A 14,385-nucleotide genomic window follows, 5' to 3' on the forward strand; every position below is an offset into this window, starting at 1 on the left:
ATAAAAGAAAGTTTTAAGGGTGTGAAGGCTCTGCTGCAATTAGCTAATCTGCTCGATCACTTTGAACAAGACAGGAACTCGTTCTATTATTGCAATACCTCATCCTGCGGTGTTGGGGCAGTACTCCCTCATCTGGTGGAGGACAGGTCAGAGCAATCCATTGGTTTTACATCTTATATGCTGACAGAAGCTGAGAAGGGATAATTCTCAGTTGGACAGGGAAGGTGTAACCATTGATTTCGCTGTGAAACATTTTCAGTATCTTTATGGTCTTTCATTCACCATATGCACAGACCATAAGCCATTGATGAGTCTTTTCAGTGAATCCAAGTGCATTCCCCCCGTGGCCTCAGTGAAAATACAGCCCTGGGCTCTCACACTGTCACCTAACCAGTATAACATTGTGCACAAGGCTGACACGGAAGGACAATGCAGACACAGACACATGGAGTCTTCCTTTACCAATGTGCCGACCACAGGATGAAAATGCTGCTGTGGCAAGGAATGCCAGTGGAGTGGATGATAGACATTCCTGTTTGGATACTCAACCTACTCCTACACCCAGAAATCCAAATCAACTTTATATGCTGCTTCCTCAGCTCCGACACAATCCTTGCTTTGTTTCCATTCACTATTATTGGAACACATTCCTTTCTGGGTTTCAGATTGTATTGCTATTGTAAATTATGTATGATTTCTATAAATGTTAGCCATTGTCTGACAGCTGTCATATCTTTAAACATAGTTTTGTTTCAATTTAATGCACTAGTTTTTAAATGCAACTTACTCACTTTCAAACTTAAATGTAAAATTCTATCATGAATTATAATGTGAATGCAGAACCCTCGGGAACATTAACATTTCTAGGGATCTGGGCGTGGGTCCACAGTTGCTTAGAAGTGGTGATACACGATGATTAAGAAAGAATATGACATGCTTGCCTTCATCAGCCAGGGCACTCAGTACAAGAGCTGGGAAATAATGTTGCAGCTATATAAAACCTTGGCTAGGCTGCATTTGGAGTATTTTATGCAGTTCTGGTCACCACACTCCCATCAGGACCTGGAATTTTGAGAGTGCAAAGAAGGTTCACCAGCACGAGGGTGTTGATTATGAGGAGAGATTGAATGAACTAGGATTGTTTACACTGGAAAGGTGGAGGCTGAGCAGAGACCAGGTAGAGGCTTACAAAGTTATGAGGGGCATAGACAGGATGGATAGACAGAGGCCTTTTCCAAAGGTGGAATTCCAAGAGGGCACAGGACCAAGGTGAGAGGGGGAAAATTTCAATGTGATGTGCAGGCAAAACTTTTCACACAGAGTGGAGGGTGCCTGGAATGCACTACCTGAGGAGGTGGTGGAAGCCGGCAGATCGAGGAAAGGCTGAAGGGTTTTTTTGTTTTGTTCGGGCATCAGGGCACAGGCTCAGAGAGGCAAAGGGCCCTGTCCCATCCTGTACTTTTCTTTGTTCATTGTTCTGATAACACTTTGTGAAAGACTCATTTACAAGATTATTCATTAACACATTCAGTCTACTGTTTTTCCATTCTCTAGTTGGTTTCAATATATTGTTATACAAAATGGCTCAGTATACTTCCAAAGAATTCATTCCCCACAACATTAGTACTAATTAGGTTTCACTGAGTCTCTATGTAGATTGATTACCGCATTACCCTTCTTAAACACACCTCGAACTTCCTGACGTACCTGAGATTCACATTCCATCTGCTGCTTGGTGACCTACAAACACTTCACACCAATGGTTTTTGCCCCTGGCTGCTTCTTAGGGTCACCCAACTGATTTTACACTTTGATCTCAGGAACAAAAGATCATTTCTGACTACACGACGAATGCCCTCTTTAATTAACATTATTGCCCCATGTTTAGCCTTGCTGCTTTGTCACTTGCCATCTCAGTTTCGAACTTCCCTGCCTGTCTGCGTCAGTCTCTCTCCAGCTCTCTGCTTTTCCTTTTCTCCTTCACTCCTGTCTGTCTCTGTGTCTGTTTGCCCTGGTCTCCCTCTCCTTCTGCCTTGCATATCTGATTGCTTTTGTCTATCTCCAGAATCCTGCCTCTCACATGGTGATCCCCCTGCCTGGCCCCCCACCCATCCAATTCCTCTCCACTAATTGGTGTCCGTACCTCTGCCTCTCATACTGAGATCAGTCAGATTGTTACCCTGGAAACAGAGGAAATCCATCAGCAAAAATAACTGAAAACAAATATCAAAACCACCATCGCACTCTCTCAGTTAAGACAAAGATGGAGGAGGAGAAAGTGGGTTCCCGGACACACGTCCTTTGTTTGAATAGAGGGGAGTACGGTAGGATGAGAGAAGAATTGGCGAATGTGGACTGGGGGAGCGCGTTGGAGGGAGGGTCTGCTGAGGAGCAGTGGAGGATCTTTAAGGAGAGCTTTCTTGGTGCTCAGCAGAAATTTATTCCGATGGTCAAAAAGGACTGTAGGAGGAGAGGTAATAAGCCGTGGATAACGAAGGAGGTGAAGGAAAGTGTTAAATTAAAAGTGGAGGAATTTAGAGTAGCGAAGAGTAGTGGGCGAGAAGAGGATTGGGAGAGGTTTAAATGTCAACAAAGATTGACAAAGAAGTTGATAAAGGAGGGTAGGAGAAACTATGAAGCTGGGCTAGCGCTTAATATAAAAAAGGATAGTAAGAGTTTTTATAAATATATAAAAAGGAAGAGGTTGGCTAGGGTGAACGTTGGTCCTTTAGAGGATGAGAAAGGTGACCTAGTGGTAGGGGATGGGGATATGGCTAAGGTATTGAATAACTTTTTTGTTTCTGTCTTCACGGAGGAGGATGTGAATAATTTGCCGGGTGTTAGCGATGGAAAGGTGGTAGGACTGGAGGGTCTTAATGACATTACTGTTACTAGAGAGGCGGTGCTCGACAGACTGGAGGGGCTGATTGTGGACAAGTCCCCAGGACCGGATGGAATGCATCCGAGGGTTCTGAAAGAAATGGCGGAGGTTATAGTGGATGCCTTGGTGATTATTTTCCAGACGTCGCTGGATTCCGGGGAAGTGCCGGAAGATTGGAAAACGGCTAATGTTACGCCGTTGTTTAAGAAGGGTGCCAGGCAAAAGGCAGGGAATTATAGGCCGGTTAGTTTAACGTCTGTGGTAGGTAAAATGTTAAAATCCGTCATTAAAGAGGAAATTGCGAGGCATCTTGAAGGGAATTGCTTGATAGAGCAGACACAGCACGGTTTCATTAAAGGGAAGTCGTGTCTGACAAATTTACTGGAGTTCTATGAGGATGTGTCTAGGGCGGTGGATAGAGGAGAGCCGGTGGATGTGGTCTTTCTAGATTTTCAGAAGGTGTTTGACAAAGTACCTCATAAGAGGTTATGGCAGAAGGTCAGGGGACTTGGAGTTGGGGGTAGGGTGTTAGCGTGGATAGAGGATTGGTTGTCAAATAGGAGGCAGAGAGTGGGGGTCAACGGGTGCTATTCGGATTGGCGGATGGTGACTAGTGGAGTGCCCCAGGGGTCGGTGCTGGGGCCTCAGCTTTTTACCATTTATATAGATGATCTGGAGGAGGGAACCGAGTGTAGGGTGTCGAAATTTGCGGATGACACCAAGATTGGGGGAACGGCAAATTGTGCGGAGGGTGTGGAGAGTCTGCAGAAGGATCTAGATAGGCTGTGCGAATGGGCCAGGAAATGGCAAATGGAATTTAATGTTGGCAAGTGTGAGGTGGTCCACTTTGGAAGGAAGAATGGTAGGAAGGACTATTACTTACGTGGCGAAAAACTGCAGCAGGCGACGGTGCAGAGGGACCTCGGGGTCCTTGTGCATGAGTCGCAAAAACCCAGCTTGCAGGTGCAGCAGGTGGGCAGGAAGGCGAATGGGAAGCTGGCCTTCATAGCGAAGGGGATTGAATATAAAAGTAGGGAGGTCTTGCTGCAGCTGTATAGGGCATTGGTGAGGCCGCAACTGGAGTACTGTGTGCAGTTTTGGGCGCCGCACCTGCGCAAAGGTATTTTGGCCTTGGAGGGAGTGCAGAGGAGGTTTACTAGGCTGATGCCGGAGTTGAGGGGGTTGAGTTATGAGGAGAGGCTGAATGAACTAGGCTTGTACTCTTTAGAGTTTAGAAGAATGAGGGGAGATCTCATTGAGACATATAAGATGATGAATGGGATGGATAGGATAGAGGTGGAGAGACTCTTCCCGCTCAAAAAAGACAGTAGGACTAGGGGGCACAGCCTCAAGATAAAGGGGAGGCGGTTTAGAACGGAGTTGAGGAGGAACTTCTTCACTCAAAGGGTGGTGAATCTCTAGAATTCTCTGCCCGTTGAAGTGGTGGAGGCTGCCTCGCTAAATATTTTTAAGAAGCGGGTTGATGGGTTCTTGATAAGAGAGGGGATTAAGGGTTATGGGGAGAGGGCGGGAAAGTGGAACTGAGCCACAACAGATCAGCCATGATCTTATTGAATGGCGGGGCAGGCTCGAAGGGCTAGATGGCCTACTCCTGCTCCTATTTCTTATGTTCTTAATAGGGCCTGATGGAATTGTGCTCAGTGCAGACTCAATGGGCCGAATGGCTTCCTTCTGCAATGCAGGAATTCTATGATTCAACGATATGTTCTGTATTCAGACTAGAATCACCCAAATATACTCAGTGTTATAATGTTGTGTCTACTCAGTGTACAATCCCAGATATACCCAGTGTTATAATGCTGTGTTTATTCAGTGTCGAATCACCCTGGTTTACACAGCATTATAATGATGTCTCTGTTCAGTGTAGAATCCCCCAGATATACTCAGTATTATAATGCTGTGCGTATTCAGTGTAGAATCACCCAGATATACTCAGTATTATAATGCTGTGTTTATTCAGTGTAGAATCACCCTGGTTTACATAGCGTTATAATGATGTCTCTGTTCCGTGTAGAATCCCCCAGATATACCCAGTGTTGATGCTGTTTCTATTCTAACACTGTTCTCTCTCTCACAGTGAACAGGCTGGTGCATGCACATTGCCGGCTGTGACATTCTGTGTCACTAAGACCGGAGCTTCGATGCTTTCCATCTCCTCATTGGTGGATCCAAATGTCAATCATTCTCCCTTATCCAATGAGGCTCAGATCTAATAATTCTCATTGATGGACACTGAATTAAATCCAGGAAATATTGGAGAGAAAAACAGAGCAAAAGAAACAGAGCATGGAAACAGAGGGAGAGAGGATTAAAACCATAGAGAAAATGGTTCAGGGAGAGAGCGTTCTCCCTTTCTTCCAAACACCTTGTGACTGACTCTCTCCCTATCACTTCAATCTTCCCCAGTCACTTCTCCTATTCTCCATTGTTTGACCAATGTGTGGGACAAGATTACTTTTCATTGATCAGACTCTGTTCCAACATCAGCAGGAGTTAATTGAGGAACCTCATCCCATCAAGGAACCACACCAGGTATTTACAAACTGACAGGAACAGGAGTTAACCGAACACTCCCGAACGTTTGTACTTTCACTCAATGAAATTATTGTTCATCTGTTACTGAACACAATCTACCAGACTGACAATTCACTGAACATCCACAGCTTAGTTTGCTCAAAATTACTACAAATTTCAAAAACTGTAAATTTGTACAAATGTTTTTTTCTAACCACTGCAAACTACAATTCATTCTCCCTCCACCTCTCACTCCATCTCAACCTCCCCCTTGTTCTCCCCCCCAACCCCAAACCCGTCCCTTCTCCCTCCATCACTCACCCTTCCCAGGGGAGCAGCAACAGGAAAGCCCTCTGCTCTTTGCTAAAATGGTCGAGGGGCAACTCTGCAACGTGACTGACTGTTGGCATCAGAGGGGAAGGTTCAGAGATTGAGATGCCAGTGACATTTTACATCTTACAGTCAACATCTTAACCAAATAAACCAAATCAACAAATTGAGGCATCAATTAAAATGCCACATCATAAAAATGAACAGAATCTCAAAGTAAACTTAAAAAAAAACATGATGAAAGGAGTTAAAAACGTAGTCCAATTCCTGCAATGTCCCCACGTAAGGAAAATCTCTATGCTGTCAGAGATCGCACGCTCCCTTTCACCTGGCAGTAGATGGGTAAACAGTCGGGATGGACGGCCCACTCAGCTCGGACCGATTAATGGCCAGCTTGGCTAAGCCCAGGAGCAGGCACATGAAGGGATTCTCCTCCATTCCTGTCCCCCTCCATAACGGGTGCCCAAAGATCAGCACTTGGAGTGGAAGTCCCATCAAAAAATAAAGTTACAGATTTCTCAGGAAACTAAAAATGAAGTTAGCCTTTGACAACTCACAGATATGTTGTCTATCGACTCCCTGAGGTTGCAAAAGTTACAGACATATTTTTGGTCTATGACCCAACTCAACCTGTGATTGTATGGTGTTGCTGCATGCAAAACCCTCCACCCTCGCTCCTGATGATAAAGGGGGAGGACTCACGCATGAATGGCCATCTACTGGGGACCATAGCCAACAGACAGCAACAAGGCAAGTCAGGGTGTGTCCAGACTGCAGACAAAGGCCAGGAAAAATTTGCACAATTGAAGCCCAGAAAGGGCAAAAGGGTGGGGAGGGGATTTCCATGAGGCACAGACATTGTGGGTGTCAGTCCGTCTCTCTTTAGAAATAGAGTTTGGGATTTGGGGCTGCTTTGACAATACACATGTTGCACTATGAAAGTGCACATATCCTCGTACTTAATGAGGCTCTCAGTCAGTTTCCTTCCATTTGCTGAATGTGCAGCTGTAAAAGTTATTTAGTTTCCTGTTGTGCAAATGTTCATACCGGGCCCAGACTGACATAACTCAGGTTGTGGTCTTTACTCGTACAATTTAGATGGTGTTTACAGATACAAGGCCTGGATTGCAATATCTGGGATCTTTCTATGAAACAGAGAATCATCCAATTGCTGCAGTGCAGGAGGAGGCCATTTGGCCCATCCAGTCTGTACTGACCACAATCCCAGCCGCGCCCTATCCCAGTGTTTACCCTCCCCCTGACCCTGAGCAGTAACTGATCCTGCCCAGTGTCCCTATGCTGCTGATGTTTGGAGAGTGTGAGGAAAGGCTCCCCCCGCAGACACGGGGACAATGTACAGACTCCACACAGACACTGAGCCCAAGGCCGCCAATTGAAGCCGGGGCCTCCCTGACGCTGTGAGAGCGCAGCACCAACCACTGAGCCCCCACCGTGCCGCCTCACAGTGTAACTGACCATCCCCCCGCCCCCGGCTCTGTTAATATTATACAGAGACACGCTGTATTTACACAGTAAATCACCATTTTAATCCTGAAGCTGAATGTTGAAACTTTTTCTGGGCCGTTAATTCCTTACCGTTATTCACAAATCCCCGCACTGACAAACGGCCCTGCGCCCGCGCGCACCCTCCCGGAGTGAAGTCCGTGCTCTCGGGGCGACAGCCACTGGTTTCAGGCCCGCCCGTTGTTCAAATCCCAATCACGTGACATCAGACGACTGACACCCTCCCCCCCCACCACGCACAGAAACAGTTTAACGGCCCCTTCACACCATGTCACCGAGTGGCCGGGACCTCACTCTGTGAACATTCCTCATTGGTGGTTTCTGTGAGGAGGCGTGACTGTGTGATGGGAGCCCGTCTCAGAGTACCTGCTCTTTACATTGAGGTACGCCTTGTTACTGTATGGTGGTGGAGGTTCCCAGTGGAGGTCCCCCTCCAAAAGGATCCTCTTCCAATACATTGGGAACCTGGGGTGGAAGCTGGTGCACGCAGCAGCACCATGCAACAGTAAATTGTACTGATTCACCGGCTCACAAGAAACCTGCCCTTCTTGTGACCTTTTGGAGTTCGTAGGCCACGTCTACATTCAATGTCTTAGGCTGCACTCCCTTTTGGTTACCCCAAATAACTTTCATTGACGCTCAGTTTGCACTTCAGTCCCACGTTCCTGATTTACAGACACCTGGTTCAGGGGGGTGGGGGTGGGGAAGGCAGAGGACCTCCTTGTGAACCTGCTCCTGGGCCTGGATAGATTTACCATAAGCAGATCCAGGCAGAGGACAACCAAGAGGACAATCCCACCCGACTCTGTCTCTCTACTGCAGCTACATACATGGCAGGGTGTCCCTGGAGAGGGAGCAGGGGCTGGCATCCATTATTGATCCCTTTAATCACATTTTGATTTGATGTTTTAAGTTTTCTTTACACTTTGTTTTATTTTGTTTGGGGCGACTCATCTTTTTAAGGGGCCTCTGCTTTTATTTTGTCCCTCAGTTTAGCTGATTTATTTGGTTTGCCAATAGGATGTCTTCACCTGTGCGTTTGTTGGAAGGAAATTGGGAGCACAAATAATTCACTCCGATGGTTTCTGTCCCTGGCTGTTACTCAGGGTCACCCAACTGATTTTACACTTTGATCTTCAAGAACTAAGGCTCATCTCTCACGACACTACTAATGCCCTCTCTAATATACACAAATTGCCCCACCACTGGCTGCCTGTTTTTAATCGTTGCCGCTTTCTCACTTCACATCTGCATTTCTATTTCCCTGTGTCTGCAGTAATGTGTCTCTCTCCAGCTCACTGTTTTTCCTCTTCTCCCTTACCACTGTCTGTCTCAGTGTCGGTTCGCCCTGGCCCCTCTCTCCTTTCTGATTAACATATCTGATTGCCTCTATCTATCTCCAGAATCTGCCTCACACGTACTAATCCCCTTCGCCTGGCCCCCACCCAGCCAGATCCTCTCCACTGGTTGGTGTTCACAGCTCTGCCTCTGGTCCTGAGATCAGATTGTTACCCTGGCAACAGAGGAAACCGCTCAGCAAAAATAACTGAAAACGGAAATATCAAAACCACCATCACACCCTCAGTTCAGTTAAGAGGAAGATTAACCCAAAACAGTCAACCAGTTCTGTTTAACAACGAAACTGCAATTCCAATATTGCATGTTTTAAGTATCAAGATGTGACAATGTAGGAGGTTTGTGAAATTCAGGCCCGGTGTTTCCTCAGACACAAACTGCTCCAACTTCATCGTACATCACACAGCCTTACACTGGATAATTTGTGCTTAGTGGTCAGACTCTCCATATCTCACTCAGCATTTCCCACCTCACATTATAATCTTTTTGTACCTGCTACAGGACCAGAGTAAATGGAACTTCCTCTTACCTTCCTCTCCAGAAAATATATGGAAGTTCTTTGAAAGTGAAGGGTTCTCTCTGGCTGGAGCTCTCACAATACTGTGCTGGATCACTTCTTATAGTTCTTCAGGCCACAATCTCTGCTTAATCACAACTGTGGATTTTCTCAATTAATCCAGCGTTTCCCTGGAGATCTGATTATGCCAAGACAGAAAGAGAGTCAAATACTGCCAGCGTCAATCAAAATGACAATTTAGTCCACATACTGGACATCAAATGACGCTGAAGGGGAAGCAGGAGTGTTGGAAATGGTTCAATTACGGTATTACCATTCAACATATTAACCAAGTTCACAAACTATCTGATCTCATAGGCTCCATCCCTCTCGTGTTACACACTGTCTGTTCTCACTGACTCCATCCTCCCCGGGTTACACACTGTCTGATCTCGCTGACTCCATCCTCCCCGGGTTACACACTGTGTCATCGTGCTGACTCCATCTTAGCCAGAATGAAAGTGGAAATTCCCTATTTTTAAACAAGCTCTTTACAATACAGGCAAAAATGCCATTTTCCTTCTTAACTCCGCATAGAATCCCGACTGTGCAAAAAAGAGGCCATTCAGCCTACCAGGTGTGCACCAATCACAATCCCACCCAGGCTCTATCCTTGTAACCCCACGTATTTACCCTGCTGATTCCTGGACACGAAGGGGCAATTTAGCATAACCATAACAGAGCCTGCACATCTTTGGAGCACAGACAGGAACTGGAGCATTCGGAAGAAACCCATGCAGATGCGAGGAGAACGTACAAACTCCGCACAGACAGTCACACAAGCCAGGAATCGAACCTGGTACCTCGGTGTTATAACCATTGTACCAGCTGTATCTGAGGTCATCATTGCAGATTAGAGAGCAGCTTCCTCGATGGTTAGCTGATGGAATGCGACTGGGCCGGATGGAGTACCGGACAAGCACTCAGATCCTGCTCAGATCAGCTGGTGGGGGTATTTGCAGATATCTTCAACATCTCTTTACAACAATCTGAGGTCCCTCTCTGCTTAAAGAAAATGTCCAGCATCCCAATATCAAAGGAAAGCCTAGCAGCATGCCTTAGTGACCATTAGTCGGTGGCTCTGACACCCATCATTATGGCATGTTTCCAAAGGCAAGTCATGGTATTAATCAATTTCATCCTCCCGACTGTGGAGATTCACAGCAGTTCACCAACTACGACTACTGGTCCACAGTAAACACCATCTCCCTGGCCCTACACTCAAGGCTGCAACATTAGATAACGAACACACCTATTTATTGACTAAATCTCAGTCTCCAATAACATTATTCTTACAAAACTCATCTCCAAACTCAGTTGCCTGGGCCTCGGCTCCTCACTCTATGACTGGATCCTGAACTTCTTAAACAAGAGACCACAATCAGTAAGGATAGGCAACAACACCAGTGTCCCAGAAGGCTGTGTTCTCAGCCCCCTGCTATATTCCTTATACACCTCTGACAGGCGACGGTGCAGAGGGACCTCGGGGTCCTTGTGCATGAGTCGCAAAAACCCAGCTTGCAGGTGCAGCAGGTGGTCAGGAAGGCAAATGGGATGCTGGCCTTCATAGCAAGGGGGATTGAATATAAAAGTAGGGAGGCCTTGCTGCGGCTGTATGGGGCATTGGTGAGGCCGCAGCTGGAGTACTGTGTGCAGTTTTGGGCGCCGTACTTACGCAAGGATATTTTAGCCTTGGAGGGAGTGCAGAGGAGGTTTACTAGGCTGATGCCGGAGTTGAGGGGGTTGAGCTATGAGGAGAGGCTTAATTAACTAGGCTTGTACTCATTAGAGTTTAGAAGAATGAGGGGAGATCTCATGGAGACGTATAAGATGAATGGGATGGATAGGTTAGAGGTGGAGAGATTCTTCCCGCTCAGAAAGGACAGTAGGACTAGGGGGCACAGCCTCAAGATAAAGGGAGGGCGGTTTAGAATGGAGTTGAGGAGGAACTTCTTCACTCAAAGGGTGGTGAATCTCTGGAATTCTCTGCCCGTTGAAGTGGTGGAGGCTGCCTCGCTAAGTACTTTTAAGACACGGGTTGATGGGTTTTTGATAAGATAGGGGATTAAGGGTGATGGGGAGAGGGCGGGAACGTGGAACTGAGCCACGACAGATCAGCCATGATCTTATTGAATGGCGGGGCAGGCTCAAAGGGCTAGATGGCCTACTCCTGCTCCTATTTCTTATGTTCTTATGACAGTGTGGCCAAATTCCCCTCCAACTTGATTTTCAAGTTTGCTGATGACACCACTGCAGTGGGTTGGATTTCAAACAATGGCAAAACTAAGTATAGGAATGAGATAGAAAATCTGGTGAACTGATGCGGCAACAATTATCTCCCTCAATGTCAACAAAGTGAAGGAGATGGTCATCGATTTCAGGAAGCTTAGAGAACATGCTGCTGTCTACTGCAACCAGGGCGAAGGTGTCCAGATCAGCAACAACCTGTCCTGGTTCCTTTCTGCTGACACTTCTGCTTTAAACTAACTAGGGGGGGGGAGGGTGTGAGGGTAGGTGACCTTACGAGGTCTAAAGTTAAGGAGAGTGTACATGTAAGGGAAGAGGCCGAGGATGTCCCAATAATAGAGGGAGTAGGGGGCGTGAGTATAGTTGGTGGCGTTGCAGCAAATAGGGTCCAGGTGAAGGCTGGGATGAAAGCACTTTATCTGAATGCACGAAGCATTCGGAATAAAGTGGATGAGCTGATGGCGCAGATCGACACAAATGGATACGATCTGGTGGCCATTACAGAGACGTGGCTGCAGGGTGACAGGGACTGGGAGCTGAATGTACAGGGCTATCAAGTGTTTAGGAAGGATAGACAGGAGGGAAAAGGGGGGGGCGTAGCTCTACTGATTAAGGATAGCATCACGGTGGTAGCAAGGGATGATATTGGAGCCAAGGAACAGAGGGTGGAATCGTTGTGGGTGGAGATTAGGAACAGCAAAGGAAGGAAGACGCTGGTGGGTGTCGTCTATAGGCCCCCGAATAATGATCTGGAGATGGGGCGGGCTGTTAACGCGCAAATAAGTGCGGCGTGCAGGAATGGGACGGCCGTGGTTATGGGGGATTTCAATCTGCATATTGATTGGTCAACCCATGTTGGACATGGGGGGCTCGAGGAAGAGTTCTTGGAATGCTGCCGGGATAGTTTCCTCGAACAGTGTGTGTTGGAGCCGACGAGGGAGCGAGCTATCGTGGATCTGGTGCTATGTAATGAAGCGGGTATTATTAGGGACCTTGTGGTGAAGGATCCTCTTGGGGAGAGTGATCATTGTATGGTGGAGTTTCTGGTGCAGATGGAGGAGGAGAAAGTGGGTTCCCGGACACGCATCCTTTGTTTGAATAGAGGGAAATACGGTAGGATGAGAGAAGAATTGGCGAATGTGGACTGGGAGAGCGCGTTGGAGGGAGGGTCTGTTGAGGAGCAGCGGAGGATCTTTAAGGAGATCTTTCTTGGTGCTCAACGGAAATTTATTCCGATGGTCAAAAAGGATAGTAGGAGGAGAGGTAATAAGCCGTGGATAACAAAGGAGGTGAAGGAAAGTGTTAAACTAAAAGCGGAGGAATTTAGAGTAGCTAAGAGTAGTGGGCGAGAAGAGGATTGGGAGAGGTTTAAATGTCAACAAAAATTGACAAAGAAGTTGATAAAGAAGGGTAGGAGAAACTATGAAGCTGGGCTAGCGCTTAATATAAAAAAGGATAGCAAGAGTTTTTATAAATATATAAAAAGGAAGAGGCTGGCTAGGGTGAATGTTGGTCCTTTAGAGGATGAGAAAGGGGACCTAGTGGTAGGGGATGGGGGTATGGCTAAGGTATTGAATAACTTTTTTGTTTCTGTCTTCACGGAGGAGGACGTGAATAATTTGCCGGGTGTTAGCGATAGAAAGGTGGTAGGACTGGAGGGTCTTAATGACATTACTGTTACTAGAAAGGTGGTGCTCGACAGACTGGAGGGGCCGATTGTGGACAAGTCCCCAGGACCGGATGGAATGCATCCGAGGGTTCTGAAAGAAATGGCGGAGGTGATAGTGGATGCCTTGGTGGTTATCTTCCAAACGTCGCTGGATTCCGGGGAAGTGCCGGATGATTGGAAAACGGCTAATGTTACGCCGTTGTTTAAGAAGGGTGCCAGGCAAAAGGCAGGGAATTATAGGCCGGTTAGTTTAACGTCTGTGGTAGGTAAAATGTTAGAATCTGTCATTAAGGAGGAAATTGCAAGGCATCTTGAAGGGAATTGCTTGATAGAGCAGACGCAGCACGGTTTCATTAAAGGGAAGTCGTGTCTGACAAACTTACTGGAGTTCTATGAGGATGTGTCTAGGGCGGTGGATAGAGGAGAGCCGGTGGATGTGGTCTTTCTAGATTTTCAGAAGGCGTTTGACAAAGTGCCTCACAAGAGGTTATTGCAGAAGGTCGAGGGACATGGAGTTGGGGGTAGGGTGTTAGCGTGGATAGAGGATTGGTTGTCAAATAGGAGGCAGAGAGTGGGGGTCAACGGGTGCTATTCGGATTGGCGGATGGTGACTAGTGGAGTGCCCCAGGGGTCGGTGCTGGGGCCTCAGCTTTTTACCATTTATATAGATGATCTGGAGGACGGAACCGAGTGTAGAGTGTCGAAATTTGCTGATGACACCAAGATTGGGGGAACGGCAAATTGTGCGGAGGGTGTGGAGAGTCTGCAGAAGGATCTAGATAGGCTGGGTGAATGGGCCAGGAAATGGCAAATGGAATTTAATGTTGGCAAGTGTGAGGTGGTCCACTTTGGTAGGAAAAATGGTAGGAATGACTATTACTTACGGGGCGAAAAACTGCAGCAGGCGACGGTGCAGAGGGACCTCGGGGTCCTTGTGCATGAGTCGCAAAAACCCAGCTTGCAGGTGGTCAGGAAGGCGAATGGGATGCTGGCCTTCATAGCGAGGGGGCTTGAATATAAAAGTAGGGAGGTCTTGCTGCAGCTGTATAGGGCATTGGTGAGGCCGCAACTGGAGTACTGTGTGCATTTTTGGGCGCCGCACCTGCGCAAGGATATTTTGGCCTTGGAGGGAGTGCAGAGGAGATTTACTAGGCTGATACCGGAGTTGAGGGGGTTGAGCTATGAGGAGAGGCTGAATAAACTGGGCTTGTACTCGTTAGAGTTTAGAAGAATGAGAGGAGATCTCATTGAGACGTATAAGATGATGAATGGGATGGATAGGATAGA

The sequence above is a fragment of the Carcharhinus amblyrhynchos genome, unplaced genomic scaffold (assembly GCF_965287045.1).
Source record: "Carcharhinus amblyrhynchos unplaced genomic scaffold, sCarAmb.v2.hapA scaffold_48, whole genome shotgun sequence".
NCBI lineage: Eukaryota > Metazoa > Chordata > Chondrichthyes > Carcharhiniformes > Carcharhinidae > Carcharhinus > Carcharhinus amblyrhynchos.